Below are 19,785 nucleotides of genomic sequence, written 5' to 3' on the forward strand. Positions count from 1 at the left end.
TTGGTGAACAAAGACTCCAATTGTGACTCATCGTAGACACGGTCTCAGGGAATATATGTTTTCTATTTGTTGGGTACATGAGCCTGTCGTGCAGACATGGCTGACGTAGACATCGCTCTGTGCATGTGAAAGTTCTGTTGCTTTGTTGAGAATCTGTCTAAAAGTGTTGCTTTTCACAATTTGAGTCCTTCAATGGCAAAAAAGTGGATTTTCACCAGATCAGAATTATCAGTTTCCAAAACAAGATAGCTTGATGAACAAATTTGCACTGTATCACACTTAGTATGTGATCATTTTGATTCTTCTAGAATCATCAGTACAAATGTTTTTTTAATCATCTCAAGTTTTCCCACAGTTTATACATGGAGTTGCTTTTCGTGACCCCACTAGCATTCATCAGCGTTAATTTTGCTCTGTCCATGCAATTGTACATTGATATAGCGATTAGAAAGTGGTTGACAATAAATTCAACTATAACATGGAAGATGGATATTCTTTTGCACTGGGTATAAAACGTAGTGAATTGAATACAAAACACAGACCCAGTTAAACACTTGCAGTCCACATTTGCTTTACAAACTCACCAATGCTTTGAGATTCACTGTTTAATATTTTTGTATGTATTTATTTGCCCATAGACAACAAAAAACAATACAATAACCCCAAAACATTTGGAGAAATTGAGACCATAAAACCCATACAGGAAAAGATCACGCCTCTCTTGTCTCTTCATACACTGTGTACAAGCAAAAACAATATGCAAAGTATATACGGGCATGTATAAGGAGTTGTTATGTTACAATATTTCAATCAAAAAGATGTACAATGAGGTTTAGTGGGTTTTGCTCATCAAATGTTTTGCGCTTCAATTGCTCAGTGAAGCTGCCTGAGCTGAAAATTGAATATATTTGTAATCCGTTGGGCAGCACGGTGGTACACTGGTTAACACGTCTGCCTCACAGCTCAGAGGGTGTCGGTTTGATCCCACCTGACCATTTAAATGATGTCCAAAAACATTCCTAACAATGACATTCTTCTAACGTGGTTGTCTCTTGTGCCCAGACCTAGATTTTAATCGTCTCATCCTTTTATTGAAACATCTACAGTATCTAGCAGGCAAACAGTTTGGGAATATGTAGGACATATTAAAATATGAATACAGAGGCATTAAAAAGAAGAGAGAAAATGTGGTATTATAGTAACACATTTTTGAGTCTGCACGTGATAACCTTGACAGAATTATAAATCAGCGTAGAGACAATACCGCTCTCAGCCGCCTCACTTAGAGTCTTTAGTTACAACCATTACAGAGCGGGTAAAAGTCGGGAGGTCTGCCAATAATTGTTTCGACAGGGTTTTGAATAACAATGAGCATGGGGCCAATTATAAACTCACCGTGCGACACCACAGACGTGTACGGCAGCGATAGAAGGTGACAAGGGACCCACAGGACGAGCGATGGGAAAGAGGGACTCAAGTAGAGAAGATATGAGCGGAGCCGTTTCATCACTTTTGCTTGCCTTCCTCAGCAGCACATTATTAATAACATAAATCAGTGGCGCCATCAATTTTAATAGAGGGCTTTGGAAAAACAGTCACGGCCTCCGTAGATAGCTCCTCATTTGAAATTCCATTTGCATAAAAGATTTACACAACACCGCAGATTAGATTATTTATTTATTTATTTTTAAATTGCATATTCATTCATTAGTAATAAAATCCTTTTTACATGGTGGGATTGATGCAGCAGCACTTTCCAGTTTTTCTTCCAATTTACACATCATGCATGTGCATTAGCTACCGTATCCGCTGTAGTAAAAGCAGCCGAGTGTGTGCATGTTTGTGAAGATGCTCTAATGCGCTGTGATGTTGTCTTTTTAGGTGACATGACATCAGTAGACAAGGCTGAGTGGCCACCTGGAGGCTGTTCTCCTCTCAGAAACAAAGGAACAACTGTTCCCATATTAGTGGGTGGGGAAGCCTTGTCAGGTGGAGCAACACTTTGCTCACAACTGACAGGGATAGATTATGGTTATGTTTGTAATGAAATGACAAATGTTGTACCCTTAATGACAAATAAGTGTGTACTTTTCTCCATCCATCCATTTTCTATGCCACTTCTCATTAGGGTTGGGAGGAGTCTACATCACCTATGCTCACAGTCGCCACTCAATAGCAGATGTGCATATTCAAATATCCAACATCCCCTTGTATTATTGCAATTCACATGTTTGTGATTTTAACTCTAGACGGTGGGCAATTGCAAAAACTCACCTATAACAGGAGGCGGAGCAAGCAAATATTCAGTGGAGTGGCCAGAGTGCCACAACCACTTCTTATAGTGTGGCCGTTCCATGAAATGCAAAACACTCATACATAATGCAGAAAGGGACAAATCTCAGGGAAAGCAATACTTGACTGATTTTAATTTACTAGAAAATTTTGTGAAATCTCGGCTGGATTACTGTAGTGCACTTTGGAGTCAGCGAACATCTTCAGTTGGTCCAACATACTGCTGCTCGCCTCCTAACTGGAGCTTGTAGGTGGGATCACAACTCCAATTCTGGCCTTCACTGGCTCACTGCACATTCATCAGAGTTCATTTTAAGTTTATTTTATCTTCAAATGTTTAGCTCCTCTACAAACCTGCCCAATGCCTTGGGTCAGCGCTCTATATGGTACTGGAGGTACCAAGGCTCAGAGAAGCTCTGTCCCTACCTATTAACTGTTTTTGTGTTCATAACAAAGTACCTTTGGGGCCATCTTCTGGCATCTTGGTTCCCAAAAAAAACCCCCACAGTCTAAATGAAGAAAAGAGTGTTATTTCAACAGGCCATAGCACTGTCTAATAGAAAAGTAGTGCTTTGCCACCATCATGTGGCGTCTACTGGTAATCATAAACACCTATACACTTTAACATTAATTCCCACTAGGATTATTCTTTCATGGCTAGACCTCGGTTCTCTCTTTAACCATTTTCACGTCAACTAATAGAAGCAAAGATCATCCAATTAAAATAGCCACTAGTCCCCCTCCAGACCTGCAGGGGGCAGAGAAAAAACAGCCTAATCACAATTCACCAAATTTCCTGTAAGATGCCATAGCTTGCGAGCTGGGGGAACAAACAAGTCTGTTTGTGAAAGAAAAAAAAAAAGCTTAAACAGAGAAAGCAACGGAAAAAAAACCCCGAAGAGACTCCTCAGTTCCTGGTCACACGCAACTGGTAGGAAATTGATTTGGATGCTGTTCTACGTTTGGTTAATTCTTAGTTTGTTTGAAATGTTTGGTTTGAGCTAAAGCTGTGTTTATCTGAACTTTGAGTGGCTTAATCAATTTGTTCTAAGGACCAAGGCCCTTTTTCAAGTTGGGGCTAAGAACACTGTTTATACAGTAGAATCAAGCCTCTATGTGGAACACACTCCATTACAGAACACAAGTCAACCTCCAACTCTTTTGTACAGCCTATCATTGAAAATTTGCCTTGAAGAGGGATAGATAATTAATTAATCCACTCCAAACTTGAGCAACTTTCATACGCATCTTGAAAACATGCTTTCAGAAAACTTCAAATATATTGTGTAAATAATATATACAATGCCAAATGAGAACTGAATGAAAAATGCAAACCTTCAGATTGCATTTACTGCTTTGTATTTAAAACACATTGCCAACTGAATGCCTACTTTCTCCTTTCGAGCTCAGTTTATTCTGTCTCTTGATGAAGCAATCAATGCTGTTTTAATTGTTTGCAGTTAGCCTTAGCGCTGTCCTAATAGAGCCGGATTTGCCTGTTTGCAGGAGGAGGCCATTGTGCTGAATAATGCATGGCCCATTGCACAGCTTTGCCGTATGAATTATGGACACATCGGCTGACACGAACTTGGTCTGACTAGCTGCGGGTGAGAATAAAGAATGAGACTAGGGAAAAAAAAGACATACCTTTATTGGATTTGATGAACGAGAGGAGACTGCAATGTCTTGCCACTTCCATGTGATGTGTTAAATGTCTATGAAATCTAAAGGGAGGTAACCCCCCCAAAGGAAAGGATTTTTTTTCTCTTATGATGCAACTGTGCATGGATGTGTGAGCATGAAGACATAATTGTCTCCTTTTTACGTTGTGTCGCCTTGCTTGTCTTCAGTGATGAGTACCTCCCCAATTAAAGCGCTCGCCCAGTGTCGGCTTGGATCACCTCCAGCTCACGTGAGATCCTAATGAGGACAAGTGGTTAAGAAAATGATTGGTTGGACTGGAAGCCATGACACTTTAAAACAAGCCTCATGTGTGATTGTTCATCTTTTAATTTCTTTAAACGCGTTGCTCTTTAAATGAGATCTCATTTTGTTTTCAACATGCTCCTGCCCTGACAGAGACATCTGCCGTGCACGGGTTGCATCTGCATGGTTACATAAAAATAGCCCAGAGCTTGTCAAGTTGTTTCCTTTCTTCTTGTTGCTGTCTACTGTTTGAAAGACTATTTAGGAATCCGATGGTGTCTGATATGTGTGAGGTGGGTGCTTTGTGTTGAAGGCTGTGACACTGGGGTGTGCTTTAGGGCAAAGAGGACTGAAGCGGAGCGTCACCTTGAAGATGCGCAGGGAACAGATCTATCAAGGGAGACGCTCGGGCATTTCCCCCCCTGGAGAGAATGCGTGTGTTGGAGAGCTAGAAAAAAACAACAACAACCTTCTGACAACTTATTAGCATATTTATATTTACTAAAAAAAGGAGACAAGCAAACAAAACTGTACAGGAGCTCCTGCAGCTTTCAGGACATATTGGCCCCTTTCATTACATCCTCAACTATGCAAATCACATTGTGTTTGCCTTGCCCGAAAAAGCAACTCTATTATTATTAGCAACATAAAAGAAAAGTCTGACTGGGGGTTGGTTATTTTACCTCTCCCAGTGGGGAGTGTGCAAATTAACAAAAGAGAAAAATGAACGCAGTGTTCCCTGCTTCTTTATTTTTCATCTCTTTCTCCCCACATGAGCAAATTAATTAGCTCTGAATATGTCTTAATGATATTTATACTTTTTCATGTCATTGTCTAATTGCGCTTTCGTAAAGAAATGTATTCAGTGTGTTTGAGGAGACAACTTGCTTGTAAGGGTAAATTAGGAAGAAAATGTTTCATCTTATTAGACTGTATATTTTCTGTGATGCTCACATGAATAGGCCGCCTGCCGTTATGATTCCGCCTAAGCAGCCTGGTTCCGTCTCCAGCTGCCGTGTCTCTGGAGGTAGATTCTGCACAAAGATGTTGATCAATTAGTACGTGCATGTAATTCGAAGGGTGGGAACTGACCAGAGGGAAATAAAAAGTCTTGTTTGTTTGTTTATTTGTTTATTTATTTATGTGTTTTGAATTTTGGAGAAACGTGAGCAACACACCACTATATACCAATAATATGTGGAAGATTCCTCCTGGCTTATTCTCCAATGTAACATTTGTAAATTAATACATAAGATTGCTAAGCTGCTTGTAAATTTGTAAGCAAACATAGTTTAAATCGAAATTAATTTAGTGTAGCAGAGCGCATCAGATGGTTGTGTTAAATCAAAGTGTATTGAGTTCAATTAAGTCTTTTCATCTATCTGGTTGTTTATTTTCTACAAAAATAATATGATTTGAATCTGTTTATTATCTCACAAAAGGATTTTCAGTGGAGCTGGTAGATGCAAGTCAAACATTTGTTCATAGTACTTCACGATTTTCATTTGTAAAGAAATCCAAGTCAAAGTTCATCATTCATCATAGATTAAAACAGCACAGAGACCGTCGTTATAGACGTATATATATTTTAAACCTGCACCCCCCTAACCGCCAAATGCATTCCTTTTCTTCATTTTCATCTAACTTACTGGTATCAACTCTTCTTGGGTTCTCAATCAAGAAGGCGACAACTTTTATGAATATATCCCAGTGATCATGACCAGTCCACAAATCCAAGAAGGTGAGCCGATGGCTTATGGAACAGGCAGAGTCGGAGAAAATGAGTGGCAAGGCAAAGGAGTGCAGACGAGGGGGGTGCTGCTACACTGCTGAATTTTAATGAGGACCGCGGGGAATTTCTATCTCACATTTTCCCATCTTGCTCTTTTTACAATTTTTTTTTTCCCCCTCTTGGAGATGTATCTCTGTCTGCTACATGACATTTTTTTCTAAGCACTGTGGCAAGGCAATACACATCGTGGACTTAATAGGTGAAGTTTCATTTGGATTCTCTTCCAGTACCCCAGCAAACAACACCCACACCATCTTTCTCGAAACTAGCACATAACTTTCTCACCATGACTGATCTGTGAATTATTCATTCTTTTCATTGGAATCTTCATAGACAACAAAACTGCCTATGTTGTTGTCTCTCTTCCCACTTTGAGCGGTACCCGCACGCCTGTGGCTTTTCCAAACTGCATGCACTTCATCTCTTCCTTAAGAGAAGCCCCCCCGATTTGCTCTGACAGCAAAGTACACAGATAAAAGATAATTGCCTGTCTTGACTTCTCAGTTGATATTAAATAGCATGTAAATTATTCACATCTTTTAAAGGTCGGTTGAAGGTTGTTACTGGCACTTTGGGTAGGAATAGGGAAAGGAAACCCACCACATGCTAGTTGCAAGATGTGGCCGGCCGCAAGGTGAGGTGTCTTTCTAAAAGGCTCATTTGCAGTCCAGGCAGCAGAGACAATGTGAAATAAACCACAAAGGCCTCTCGAGGGATTTCGGACATGCTAGTAGAAGTCAATTATTAAGCAGCAAATTAAGGGAGGCTTGTCCATAGAAACTTCCCTGGTAAATAAGACCCATTCTTTGGCTGCACGTAAATCCTTCCGTCATCTCCTGTCTAGCCTGGCACAGCATTTCCTGCTTCATGCAGAGCCGCCGGTGTACTTTAATAATAAAGCGTGTCTTCCTGGAGAGGATGGAACCAGGTGGGAGCGTGGAGTTTGAATCAGGGTCAGTTCTACAGAGAGGGATGCCGCCTGGCTTGAATTACCTGCTCTGCTCTTGCACCGCGGTGCGCTACCCCCGAGGATACGCTCCCTGATCACAGCGGGGGATTGTGGGATAAACAGCAGAGGGGAGAGGTTATCAGACCGACCCTTTTTTTTGCTTCACTCACATTACCTTAACCCCAGCATGGATGTCTGAGAGGTTTTGTTATGCCTGCAGACAGGATTGAAAGCTATTCAGAATGTTGGTGTGCTGTAGACACTCTGTGGACAAAACAATTTCACTAGCATCCACAGCTTTGACTGCTTATATGCGCACACACGCACACATTTTCCTCCTCTGAGTCGCCATATCGTCTGAACTGGATCCTTAGCTTGCTTTGAAAATCAACAATAATTATGCACTTGAACACTTTATGGAACTTTCAAGCCTTTTTTTTTTTTTACTGCTATTATTAAACAGGAAAAAAGTCGCTCCCTGCAGGGTTGAGAACAAACGCGCTCCTGCTGTGACATGCGACATAAACATGGTGGCCATGCTGTGGCAAAATAAATGCTAAATCTTGCCATGGAGATACTCCATTATGCTGTATTGTTATTGTAGTAAGAGTTTGGACATTAGAGCTTTGGGAAGTTTTATTCTTTTCATGATGTTATTGTTACAGTGATGCCTCTCAAAGCTCTTGCAACCTTAAAATATCTTTCCCTATTGAAATGAATGGAAATGCTATTAATCCGTTCAAGCCCTCCAAAAACCGAATAGTTTGGTAATCCAAAATAGAACTCTGCGATGCATTCTAGTCCAGTCATGATGAAAACTTTCACTACTATAATATATGACACAGTGAATTGAAGTATTTTTATTTGTTTTTCACAGAGGATGAAGAAAAGATGCCTGTGAGTATTATATCGCCTCTACACTTTCTTTGTCCTAATATCCATTGCCGAAAAAGTAATAACACCGCAACTATTGATGTTATTTGTTAGCCTGTCTACAGCATTGGAATTATGTAAACATGAAGCTCGTAGACAGCTGTTATTGATTTAATGACACAATGTATCTTTGTATCATGTTTAGAATGATATAAAACTTCAATCTGGAGTGGCTTGAAGCGTCTCTTTTGAAGAATTGTTTATTATCTGCCAAAGTGCTCTTGTTGTGAAGTGGGTTGATTTCAGTCGGAGGTGTGAGAAAGCCTTCGGGAATGTTCCCATCAAGTGCTGATATTTCAGATTTCTTTCCTACAAATAATTAGCTGAACGACATCTCATATATCCAAAAATGAAATGACTATTTGAATTCTGTGGATTTATTTCTCTCCTGTCATTGAATAAGTGTGACATTTGTTGTTGCTGATGAGCTGGTTTGCAACTGTTAACACTGGCGACATGGCATTCCATTCGTGTTTGGAAGTTCACTACAGATGTTTTATTCCTCAACTGTATGCCTTTTTACATGATTACTTTCAGTGATGTAACGTCACAATCAGAGAGCCTGTAATGATGTTAATGAGTTCATAAAAAGTGAGATGCAAGACAAACGCACATCACATGACTCCTCTGCACATGTACACCTGCACATATTTCAAATTGAGCCGGCTTCACGATACCCTTGGAAATTTTTCTATGAACTCACAAAACCTCAGTAATGTAATATATACCGTATATTGGTCAGTGATTCTTAATTAAAGTCAATGTTAGTCAGCCTACAACCTTCTGGTTATGTCAACTGTGTGTAAGTGATGACCTCACTTAACTAGTATTTATCATGTCTACAATGTGCCTGTGACACGTAGCAGACTGGTCTTGGTTTTGTTGTCTTAATGCTAATTTAATCGCCTCAGGGAAAACTGAAGCAGAGGGTAAACTCAGCCTCAGGACAAATATGATGTAAGTGCCCTCCCAGCGCACCAGCAGATCATTTTTTCATTTCTTTCCAGTGAATTTTGTTGGGTGTGATTCTTCTCTCACCGCATCAGTGCATATCTGTCTCTTTAACAGCTTTTGTATTTTCCGAAGCCCTGTACACACCGACTCAAAAATAATTAAATGATCTGGACGTCACCTTCCTCACCCCCACCCTCCCCAATCAAATTGAGTCAACGCCTGATTATCTGAAGCTTCTTTATACGGAATGCTTTGCCAAAATCTCAAAGCAATGTAGTTCTGCAAACTTCATTATAGGGAAAAGCAAATTAAAATCTGGCAAATAATGTGAGGAAGATATCTGAAAAGCTGAGTACATATTCTCGTAGGAACTAAATCACCAGAAACAGCAATGATTCCCCCCCCCCCCCCCCCCCCGAATGAGTTGATGTGATATGTTCAAAATATTGCTCATAAGCTATATGTGAGGACGTATGAGTGCATTTGTGCATGTATGAACGCGCATGGCGGGTGCAGTGAGGCCAGCCCAGTCAGAGATCTGAGGAAGCCTGCGGGAATGTTCCCTGCCTTTGAAGAGTCTGCTATGTGCGCTCAACAAATATCAGGTCCAGAATGAAGAGAATGTGGCTTCATCCAAGTCCTGTTTTATTAAGTGATCCCCTTCTCTTTTTCATCCTCCTGTCTCTGTTGTTGTTGGGGATGAAGAGGGCACATCCATACTGATGAGGAGGAGTTGGACTGGAGGCTGGAGCTCACAGAGCGCCTCCCCTTCACTCAGTCACAACACACAAACTCTGCTGACTGAATGAACCGTGTGTGGCTGGTAGCTGGAATACTTGATAACCTGCCGATACAATAGCTCATCATTTTTGTCAATATTTGCTCATACCTTCTCATCGGACAACATTAACAAACACTTTGCTCCATTGTTGTCAGTGTACAACATGGAACACTGCAAATTAAAACAATAACTCACGACGCAGACGTTAATGTTTAGACCACTGGCAAAAAAGTGTGTACACCCCTGAGTGAAAATGTAAAAATTTTGCCCAATTAGCCCGTGTCTCTCTGAGGTATCATGCAAATCATAATTGTCTCCGGTGGGAATGTAGTGCTGGTGTGTTACATTTTGGGTTATAGGTCTTGTACAATCAGATCACCCCAAGTGTACAAGTAGATGCTGATGTTGTGATGATGGTTTATGATGTACTTTGTGTAGATGTAACGAAGTCCAATATGTAGCTTTGCTGACTAATTACTAACTGTATGGTTAATAATTGGCTTTTTTTCACGTGTGCAAAAGAACTTTTTATGACCTGAAAATTAAATTAGCATTCATTATATTTTTTCACATACTCAAATATAAATGAAGGAATTTTAAAGATCTTGTAAAAATCCTTTGAACTGTTTGAAATGTTTGTTTTGATCCTAAACAGAACTGAGAATATTTTGTCAGTGAAATCGGAAGTTTAATTGTTGTTTGTCAACGACATCGTCTTCTGTCACTCATCGGTTTCTTCATCTCTTCATTATTCACTCCCCGATCATGACTCAGCATCTTACCAGTCCAGATATGGATTTCAAATGGTATCTTGAATAGTAGCTTCAATTTTTCCTAGTTTGAAACAATATAGCCTCACTGTTGCTATTGATTTCAGTGGACTGTGCTCCAGTAAGCACTCTTTCATGCCCCAGCTGCTATATTAAGCAGTCATTTCCCACAATGGATGATACACTTTCCCTGCCTTCCACTGCAATTTGGTTGCCTCTAATGGGCCTGGCATTACTGAAACGCCACATTGATTGCACAGTAGTGGATTTTAAAAGGAGTGGTTGTCACAAAAGTGCCTAGTTTTTCATTCACACGGACATTTTCGTCTTGATTGGTTCAGCCTGATAGTTGAAACTACTTCCCTCACTGAATGATATTCAACCCTGCTGTGAAGGAGGCCTGAGGATTTTGTAGACGGAAACTCAATATTGTACTTCCAAATGGTGGAGTCCTATTAGAATCGAGCAACAATGACTTTCCAGGATTGATTTCTCTAGCTACGCATTTCGGGGCTAAATCTCCTGGGTGTTTAAGTCAGAAAAGTACGCAGTTTTGGGGCTGCACAGATTCTTCCATCGACCAGCCAACATTCAAATGAGAGTGTGTCAAGTACAACAGGTGACAATGACGGCTAACTTTTAAATAAAACCGTGACTTCTAAGCTTGTAATAGTACGCCAGAGCTTGTATTGTTCTGCAATTCACGTGACCTCTTATGTTCCCAGTATTCTACCTCACAGCACCACCAAACTGACAAACAAGAACGTTGAGCTCCTCATTAAATGTAGAAAATGTAAATGATCAGAGGTTTGAGTGTGAAGTGAAACAGGTTGTTGAGGTTGAACAATGTTTCTGGAGTAAATATTGGCACATCTTTAGCCAGCCAAGTAGAAATTTGCATGCATTTATTTTGAATGTAAGAGCATCCGTCTGTCTGTCGGTCTGTGCCTCAGTGAGTCACAGTTAACAGTAACAAGTAGAGGGACATGGCTCATTACATGTCTATGTATGCATCCATAGTAGAAGGTTACGGCTGCCCACACGACTACCTGATTAAAAGCCTCAAATGCATGTCAATAGATGACAATCTGCCTCCTGGCTTCAATTATGGCGCCTCTCGTCCTCCAAGCTCCCCTTGGTGTGGAGAGGAGAATTAGCTGTGAGCCTCATCATGTATTCAGAAATGTAATAGCTTCTGTGTGCCTGCACTGCATAGATTAGCAGCAAAGACCAAAAGGGAAGCTACATGTTGGCTCAGGCTTCATGCACATTGCTTTGATGGATGCCGAGCCCAAGTGTCATTAGCAAGCTAGTGCAATAAATTGTGCAGTAGATTGCCAAAACAACCCTGGCTTGTTTTCTAATGGTGCAGCCATGAAGACGTGTGTACTGGAAACCAATGGAAAACAACCGACCTCTTATTATGCAGCTATTTTTTTGTCAACGTGTAATGCTCGCACATGACAAGTCCCCAGTTCATCTCTGCAACCCTCAAGAAGTGACAGAAGGGATGGGGGCGGGGCGGGGGGGAGCATTTGAACACCCCATAAATTGTCATGCAGGCTGCTTGCTACTTTCGTTCCGGCAGTCTCCGTGCCATTGGCCCAATCCGAACACTTTCGACAGTGAAACGCAATTAATGGCATAGATCACTCACATGGTGGCAAAGCTCATTTTCATAATGTTTCCTTTATTATCTGAGGAGGATATTAAGCCAGGAATATATTTACGTACCAGCTGCCAATGCTAACAGCTTGCTAATTGCCTGTTCGATGATTAATAAGCTTACAGCATCTGCTAATGGAGCGAGCAGTCATAGTTCCAAAGGTGCTCATGTGGCAGGGATTGTATTTTTTGCAGCTTAATTACAGCCCTAATTATGCACTTGTTGCATCTGCTTTGGTGCAAATACAATTAATTGATGGAGATGATGTATGTCTCGGCTAATGGGTGTCTAACTGCGGTGGAGTGCCGTCCCTTGTAGAGTAATCAGCATCGATTTCATCAAGGATGCTTTTCAAAGATCTAAATACTAATGCAGTCTAACAAAGTGTCACTAAACACACCGTTTTGTGCACCATTTAGCGACGTTTTAACTGCTCCATACTTCCCAGATGACTTCTTATTGCATATTTCATCCTGGTCCCTTCAATGATGGCTCTTTGCATTGGTGCATTCTTTAGCCTCTTTTATACCACCTGTTAAAAAAGATTTTTTTTTTTCCAAGGTAGCATCAGAGGCATAACACACCTTAGTTGGATGCTGCCTGAGTGTCTTCTTGAAAAAAAACAGTGATGTAGAACTGATTGCGTTCAACCTGCCTATGGTTACAAACTAAGGAATAAGATGAGTCTTAATTACCAAAGTTTGTTGGAAGCCATTCCTTTCTGCGAGTGTTTGCGTGTAAATCTTCAGAGAAACACACCAAAATGGCACTCTTGCATCAATGTATGCATGATTAGTATTGTATGATGAAAGCCTTTGGCACAGACCGACGAGCTGCGCTTTAAGAAAATGGAGGCAGACCCACCGGTCCTGATGCAGAACGAAATAAATCCTTCTCCAAATCCGATTTTTTGCATCAGTTATTATTTCAGTCGTCCCTCATGCGGTTTGAGGAATCTTACGAAAACACCCACTCAAAGGCATCACAGGAAAGCATACACAAGGCTCGTGACACTCATTAACTGAAAATATGTGCATTGTCTCGCTCTTTTCACAGGCTTTTAGTTTACAGTTACTAAACGGCTTTGAAGTAATTGTATTGCTACTCCGACGCTACAAAACGTGATTAGCGCAACAATGTCTGGTAAAACCTCTTTCTGCTGTCTTATTTAATTGTTCCTATGATGCCACAGCTATGCTCTATTTATTTTGCCGCTTAACTAAAACAAAAGGCCGGGTTCGACTTTCGCGCAGGCTCATGCAATATTGAGCAGAGTGGAAGTCTGAGCTGCACTCCAGAGACGTCGCTCCTGTGCTTGCTGCACAAAGACGAGCAAGAGTGTGAGATTGTGTGTCTGTGTGTGCGTGTGTGTGTGTGTTTTTGTTCCCGTTGGTTCCATGTTAGTGCCAAGCCTGTGAAGAACACAGCTTTGAGGCTATGAATAATTTCCCGTGTTTATGCTTTCTATGCCCCCAGAGTTGCTAGCCGGAATGATTCCATTCCTCCATCCCACAGATTTGACTCCTGTTTACCTCCAGGATCACTTGTAATCATTACTGCAACATCTAAATAGATTATATCCAAAGCAGAATAGTGAACAGTGCAACAAAGCAAATTCTGAATGTCATAATAATACAGTGTAGCTTTATCTATTAAATATAAAACTAAAGTATGATATCGTAAAGCAACTCATCTTTCAATAAACACGACCTGGTCTGTAAATGCACTCATATCCGAGTATATTTATACCAACAAATGATCAAGGGATATAAAAAGTAATGTCGGGACCAATTAGGCACAGTGCCTGAGGGTTTTTACACTTAATACTATTCAGGGAAATCAGCATTTCCTATGTTTTGCAAAGAATATGCTTGCTATCAGGAATGCAAATAACTGCTCACTAAGAATGTGTGTACTGATGGTGCTTTATTGAGGTCATTAATGAATGTGCTCTTTAACTTGTAAATTATTCATCTATTGAGTCAAGTAACTATTCATTTCCCCTTGTTTCACCATTAATGCGAAATAGGCCTACTGTTGTGCTCCACAAATCTGCATACATTATATATGATTAAAAGGATATTTCAAAGGAGGGGTTGCTCGATTACATTGTGACCGGTGTGTCTTGGCTACCACGCCGTTGATGTCCAAGAGCAATTTATATCTGAGGTAGGCTTACACTATGGTGCCGTAGGGAATCTGGACCAACGGACAATACAAAGAAGAAAGAGTAAGAATAGACGAAGACATTAAACAAGCTAGGCTAACTGTTAGCTTATTTTAATTTGCTCTGCTATTTGTTTCCAAGAGCTGCTGGTTTCCAAATTAGTTGAATGAGTTGAACTGGTATAAAATTTACAATGGCCATTTTCCCTGCAAATTGGGAAGGAAACTCATTCTTAAAACATCCCTTACTGCAGGATATTCATTCAGCATAAAACTAATAAGACTGATCGCAGAAGTGTGATAATGTTCACATTTAGCCCAATTTAGAAGCATGTTTTGGGGATTTGTGAGTTTAGCAAAGTACTTGGAGCAAAACATGAAGAAAATCATTGACAATTACAAGTACAAATTGATTTTAACAAGCAAATCCCACTTTGAAGGGTATTTGCACTTGTCATGTGAGGCAGGTATCTTTGGGTGTTTAATTTGCATGTACTTTATAATCTACACTTATAAATTTTGTGTTTTATGAAAGTTTATTATTTTAATGGTTACACAAAACTTCACATCGACAGCTAATAAAGGTTGTGTGATGGTGACAGTTTGAGCCGGGAACGCGTGAATATTTCTTTCATGAAAATAAATTATATACTCAATAAAATAATGTGGAAATCAGCCAGTGTCACAGAGTGGATGGTTTTATTATTCAGTCTATCTTAAGCATAAACAGAAAATAAAATGAAAAAAAATATAACTGCAAATGCACATTAATAGCGTTGTAAAAAAGGAGGAAAAGAGCAGAAGATCCCAAAGCGACCTTTGAATAACAATTTGGAGGAAAAAACATGTCTTATATGGTAACCTCTTTTGATGTCACAGTGTTGTATTTGACACTCGTCAACATGGATTAGGCTAAATGGTATTCAGTACTCTGCAATAAAGAGACTGACAACACTAGTCTGTCACAGTGGTAATAAATTTGATTTGACACTGTAGTAAAAAGCACGTGGCTTCAAATCAACAAACATCATAAGCTGTGCATTTGGCCTCCTCCTCAGTGAAAGCTCTTAAAAGTGTTTGTCTGCCTCAATCTTAATTGCTTCGGGCAAACTCTGTGTTTATTCTCCGTGGAACTGTGTTCTCATTAAAGATATTGCTTTGACAATGGTGTTAATTATTTTCGCATGTTTTATTCGTACCTGATAAAGTACTCTGGCATAGGAAGCTCATGTAGGAGTTGGGTGTATTGTGTGATGTTGTTTTCTTACAACCTTATGGAATGTACACAAATCTGCAAAAATGTGATACCATGAAAAAGATACAATTGTATGAGTCAAGTGTAAATTTGTTTGGCTATACACATTGAGAGCATGTGACAAGCGACCAAATGCACCCTGGATTGCTCGCCAGCCAATCAAAGAGCACATACCGAGGAACAACCTTTCAAATTCAGCATTTCAACATGAAGGGCACAGTTTGGAAGTCCCACCTAACCTGCTTTGTTGTGGTTATATCAAATGTGGGTTACAATAGTGTTGGATACTGCTTCAACTGGTCATCCTTTGTTTCCATCGAATACACCTTGAGTGAATGTTTTTTGTTTCAACTTTTTAAATTTGCACTTGTGGAGAGGTGGCAGTAGTTTTAATCATATTATTACATCGGAAGGAGGATGTGGCTGTGATGGAGCTGCTGGCCTCCTGTTGAATGTAAGAACTTCCACTTTGTTGATCGAATTGTCCACCCAGACCTTGAGTAGACTCCAAACGCACACTTTGTAAGCCTTGTCTGCCTTCCTCTTGCAGATGGATGTGATTGCATAAGCGGTGTGCCAAAGTCTGTCATTTCTCTTGGTCTTAAGTTCTCTTCACCCAGCTGCTTTTTACAGTTTGCAAAGTCTACCTCATTCAGTGACGTGCGGTGAGGGTTGGGGTTGGTGAGGCACTGACTCAGAGTCAGATTTACAAACGTACTGTATGACACTAAGGCACTGACTCACAAGTCAGATTTACAAGCATACATGGTTGTTATCCCATTCTTGATTAAATTTAACACACCACTGTACATTTAAACACACCACTGCAGTATTCTTACCTTTACTTGTAAATGAAGTCTTTTTTAGAGTACCAATCCTTTTGAAACGAATGTGTTGTAGTCCGTCCCGGGAGGGCAGTCGTTTGAATTAATCCTCGCAAATCTGGCGTTGGTCTTCCCTTACTTATGATTTCTTGCTTTGACTGAAAGTCAAGTTTTGAAAAATTTCTTATCTTCGAGATTATATCCTCCATTTTCAGGGAAAATATGGCCAAATAGCAACGCGTTAGCACCGAATGTTGTTAGTTGTTTTTCTTTTATTTTTTTTCTTCTTAATTTACTCTCGCATTTACTCGTGTTGTGAACTATTAGCCGCAGGCTCACTATCGCCCCATCTTTGAGGCAAAAGTACTGGCTGCCTCAAGCCCCGTATTTTCCCGCTGACTGCAAGCACGTGCCGTTTGCATGCGCTCAGTACAGTGTGTGAGTAGTGCACACGCTCACACGCACGCCCTGAGAGGCACTACCCGTCACTGCCTCAGCCTCCATGATTCTTGTCTCCCGTTGTTATTTGAACAAGAAATACAGCTATTTTGACTATGAAAATGATCCAAATGTATAGGAAACACACCAAAATTGCATTAAAAGCATAGACCACAGGACAGATATTACATTATGTCTTATTATATTATTCATTTTTTAACAACTTATGGTGACAGATGAGGAAACCATGTTGAGCCCTTTACCGCCCCTGGTGGCAAGGTGAGGCACTGCCTCACCTGCCTCCTATGAGTGCACGTGCCTGACCTCATTGTGGTCTGCCAAGTTTGCTGCTTACAATTGTGGAGTATGTTCAGATTGGGGACAATAAAGGTGTTTAAGCATTAAATTGCACTGTCTGGACTATTAATGGAAGGCCATGCAAATGAGCAAAAGCTCTGCTTGGCTGCCCAGTTGCTGGCTTCAAAACAAAATCAAGTGGTTATTTCCAAGTCTGCCTATTTTAAATTAAGGCTTGGGATGAGTTCAGTTTATCACCAACAATATTTAACCATGTCTTCACTGAATGAGTTGTGGATATTACTGGATAAATAGGAATATATGACTGATCTGTTGGGTTGCTTTAAAAAAAATAAGATGGTGAAAAATGTACTACTTTAATGAGCGGCTAAAACTTAAAATCAGAATGAATGCTAGCCCTATTGCACTTTTTCTATCGGAGTCAATCATCTGCTGATATTGTTTCTAATCCATTACTTCTGCAATGCACTTCAGAGACCACATTCTACTTGTCTAATTTTTATTTGAATATAAGTATCCATGATACATTTCCTATAGTTGCGAGTCAATGGTTTAAAGCTAGTAATATTTTTCTTAAGAAATTTCACCCAATACAATCAGTTAAAAATCAATCAAGGTGATTTAGTGCTGCTGCTTCTTCTGTAAGGGTGCACTGGTTGACCCTGACATAAATAGTGCACTCCAATCGGATGTTGTAGGAATAGCATTTTATCAAAGAAAAAATATATAATGCTTGTTTTTCTTGCATTCATCCTGCAGACTGAATTGGGACCCCTGCTGGCCAGTTATGGCCCGTGGGCTTTATGTTTGACACCACTGTCGTAGATGCTCACTATAGAGAAAAAGCCTAACATGGCTTAATGTTAGAAAACTACAACCAATCGTAATGATAATTCTCATGCACATCTCTTCATGCCCACCTCAATCTTCGAAAATATCAAAATAAAATATCTTAATATACTAAATGGTTTTATGAAATCATCTGGTTACAGATACATTTTAATACTATATGTATATTAGACTTTAAAGACTATACATCTACTGACAAGTGATTCCAGTTTACTATCATTAAGCTACATTAAACTCTCAGTATTACTGTATACATCTATGGAGACTACATATGTCGGCAATCTATTTTTAAAATGTATATGGATTCAGATGAATATATTTTGTACATCCACTTGATGAAAGAAAACAAAGTCAATATTTTTTTTCAGAGTACTTTAATGGTAACCTGTATGACTTTATTACAAACAAAACGACATCAGCCAAAAAGCAACATTCAAGAACAGAACCCCAACTGGCTGGAGGACCACAACAGAATGTTTACATGGTAGAAAAAAAGAAGCCAATTTTTACAGCTGAACTTGAACGTGTCATATTTTTGCGGTAATCAGTCTCAACAACAGTATCACAATCTGTTGAAATTCACTTTAAATGAAGGGTCATCAACCTCTTTGAAACTGAGAGCTACTTTTTGGGGTTTCAATCTTTGGGCAGTAGGGTTGCTCGCTAGCCAATCACAGCGCACACGGTAACAAACCATTCACACTCACACACACACACCTACGAGCATATCGGCATACCATGCATGTCTTTGGTAAGTGAGAGGAAACCCACACAGGCACGAGGAGAACATGCAAATGCCACACTGACTGAAGCCAGAATGGAACCCTGCACCTCTGATCTGAGGCGTGCGATCCAGTGCCACAACATACTGCCCAATATTTTTATTGATTTTTTTCAACCAGTTCAAGTGGCCTTGTGGTATGAGTGTCCGCCCTGAGACTGGGAGGTCGTGGGTTTGATCCCCGGCCGAGTCACACAAATAGACTATAAAATGGAACTCGATTCCTCCCTGTGCGACACTGAGCATTAAGGGTTGGACTGCGGATACTATGAGGAGCTGCGCCCCACAGTCATTACTAGCATTGTATAGCTTTACACGGAAGCTCGTCTGAGGACAACCTAACTTATGTGAAATCTTTTAATGTGAAAATGTATTATTCACAGATTTTGAATATAGACAAGTTCTGGACAAAATAAAAATCTATATAAACTAGGGCAGGGGTGTCAAACTCCAGTTCTTGGGGGGCCGCATTCCAACATGTTTTCCAACATTACCTCGTTAAGCGCACCTGTGTGAAAAGTTGGGCTCCTGCAGAACGTGAAAATGAACTGAACTTTTCACGCAGGTGTGTTTAACGAGGGTAACTTGGAAAACATATTGGAACGCGGCCCCTCGAGGACTGGAGGTCGACATCCCTGGTTTAAGTGAAAAGTGCCACTAACTAAGTACCCTAACCCTCCCTTACCCCCACTTTCTGATTGGTTGTTTGATCTGTGACGTCACTCGGACACACCACTAGGTACGCCGCCATTTTCAAGTGTACCTAACAACAGGCCACTTTATTAGGGAAATATCATGGTATTAGGTCACAGGTATCAAGCTCAAGTCTTCAGGGCCGCATTCCAACATGTTTAACAAGATTCCCTCGTTACGTGCACCTGCGTGAAAAGTTTTAGCTCCTGTAGAACGTGAAAATGACCAAAATCTTTTCACGCAGGTGTGTTTAACGAGGGTAACTTGGAAAACATATTGGAATGCGGCCCCTCGAGGACTGGAGGTCGTCACCCCTGGTTTAAGTGAACAGTGCCACACCCGCCCTCACCCCCACTTTCTGATTGGCTGTTGGATTGGTGACGTCATTCGGACACTCT

At 40.4% G+C, this 19,785-nt stretch overlaps 2 long non-coding RNA genes across 2 annotated transcripts; both read left to right on the forward strand.

The window, feature by feature from the left end:
* Window positions 1–3,059: 3,059 nt before the first annotated feature.
* Window positions 3,060–5,338, forward strand: LOC148400315 (uncharacterized). The gene is made up of 2 exons (XR_015857559.1): window positions 3,060–3,223; window positions 3,799–5,338. It is a non-coding gene; the product is annotated as an uncharacterized LOC148400315 (long non-coding RNA).
* A 592-nt stretch (window positions 5,339–5,930) lies between these two features.
* LOC148400316 (uncharacterized) lies at window positions 5,931–8,652 on the forward strand. The gene is made up of 3 exons (XR_015857676.1): window positions 5,931–5,959; window positions 7,837–7,856; window positions 8,038–8,652. It is a non-coding gene; the product is annotated as an uncharacterized LOC148400316 (long non-coding RNA).
* The last annotated feature ends 11,133 nt before the right edge of the window (window positions 8,653–19,785 follow it).

This window comes from Syngnathus floridae, chromosome 3 (assembly GCF_059516105.1).
Source record: "Syngnathus floridae isolate MCC-2025c chromosome 3, RoL_Sflo_1.0, whole genome shotgun sequence".
Taxonomy (NCBI): Eukaryota; Metazoa; Chordata; class Actinopteri; order Syngnathiformes; family Syngnathidae; genus Syngnathus; species Syngnathus floridae.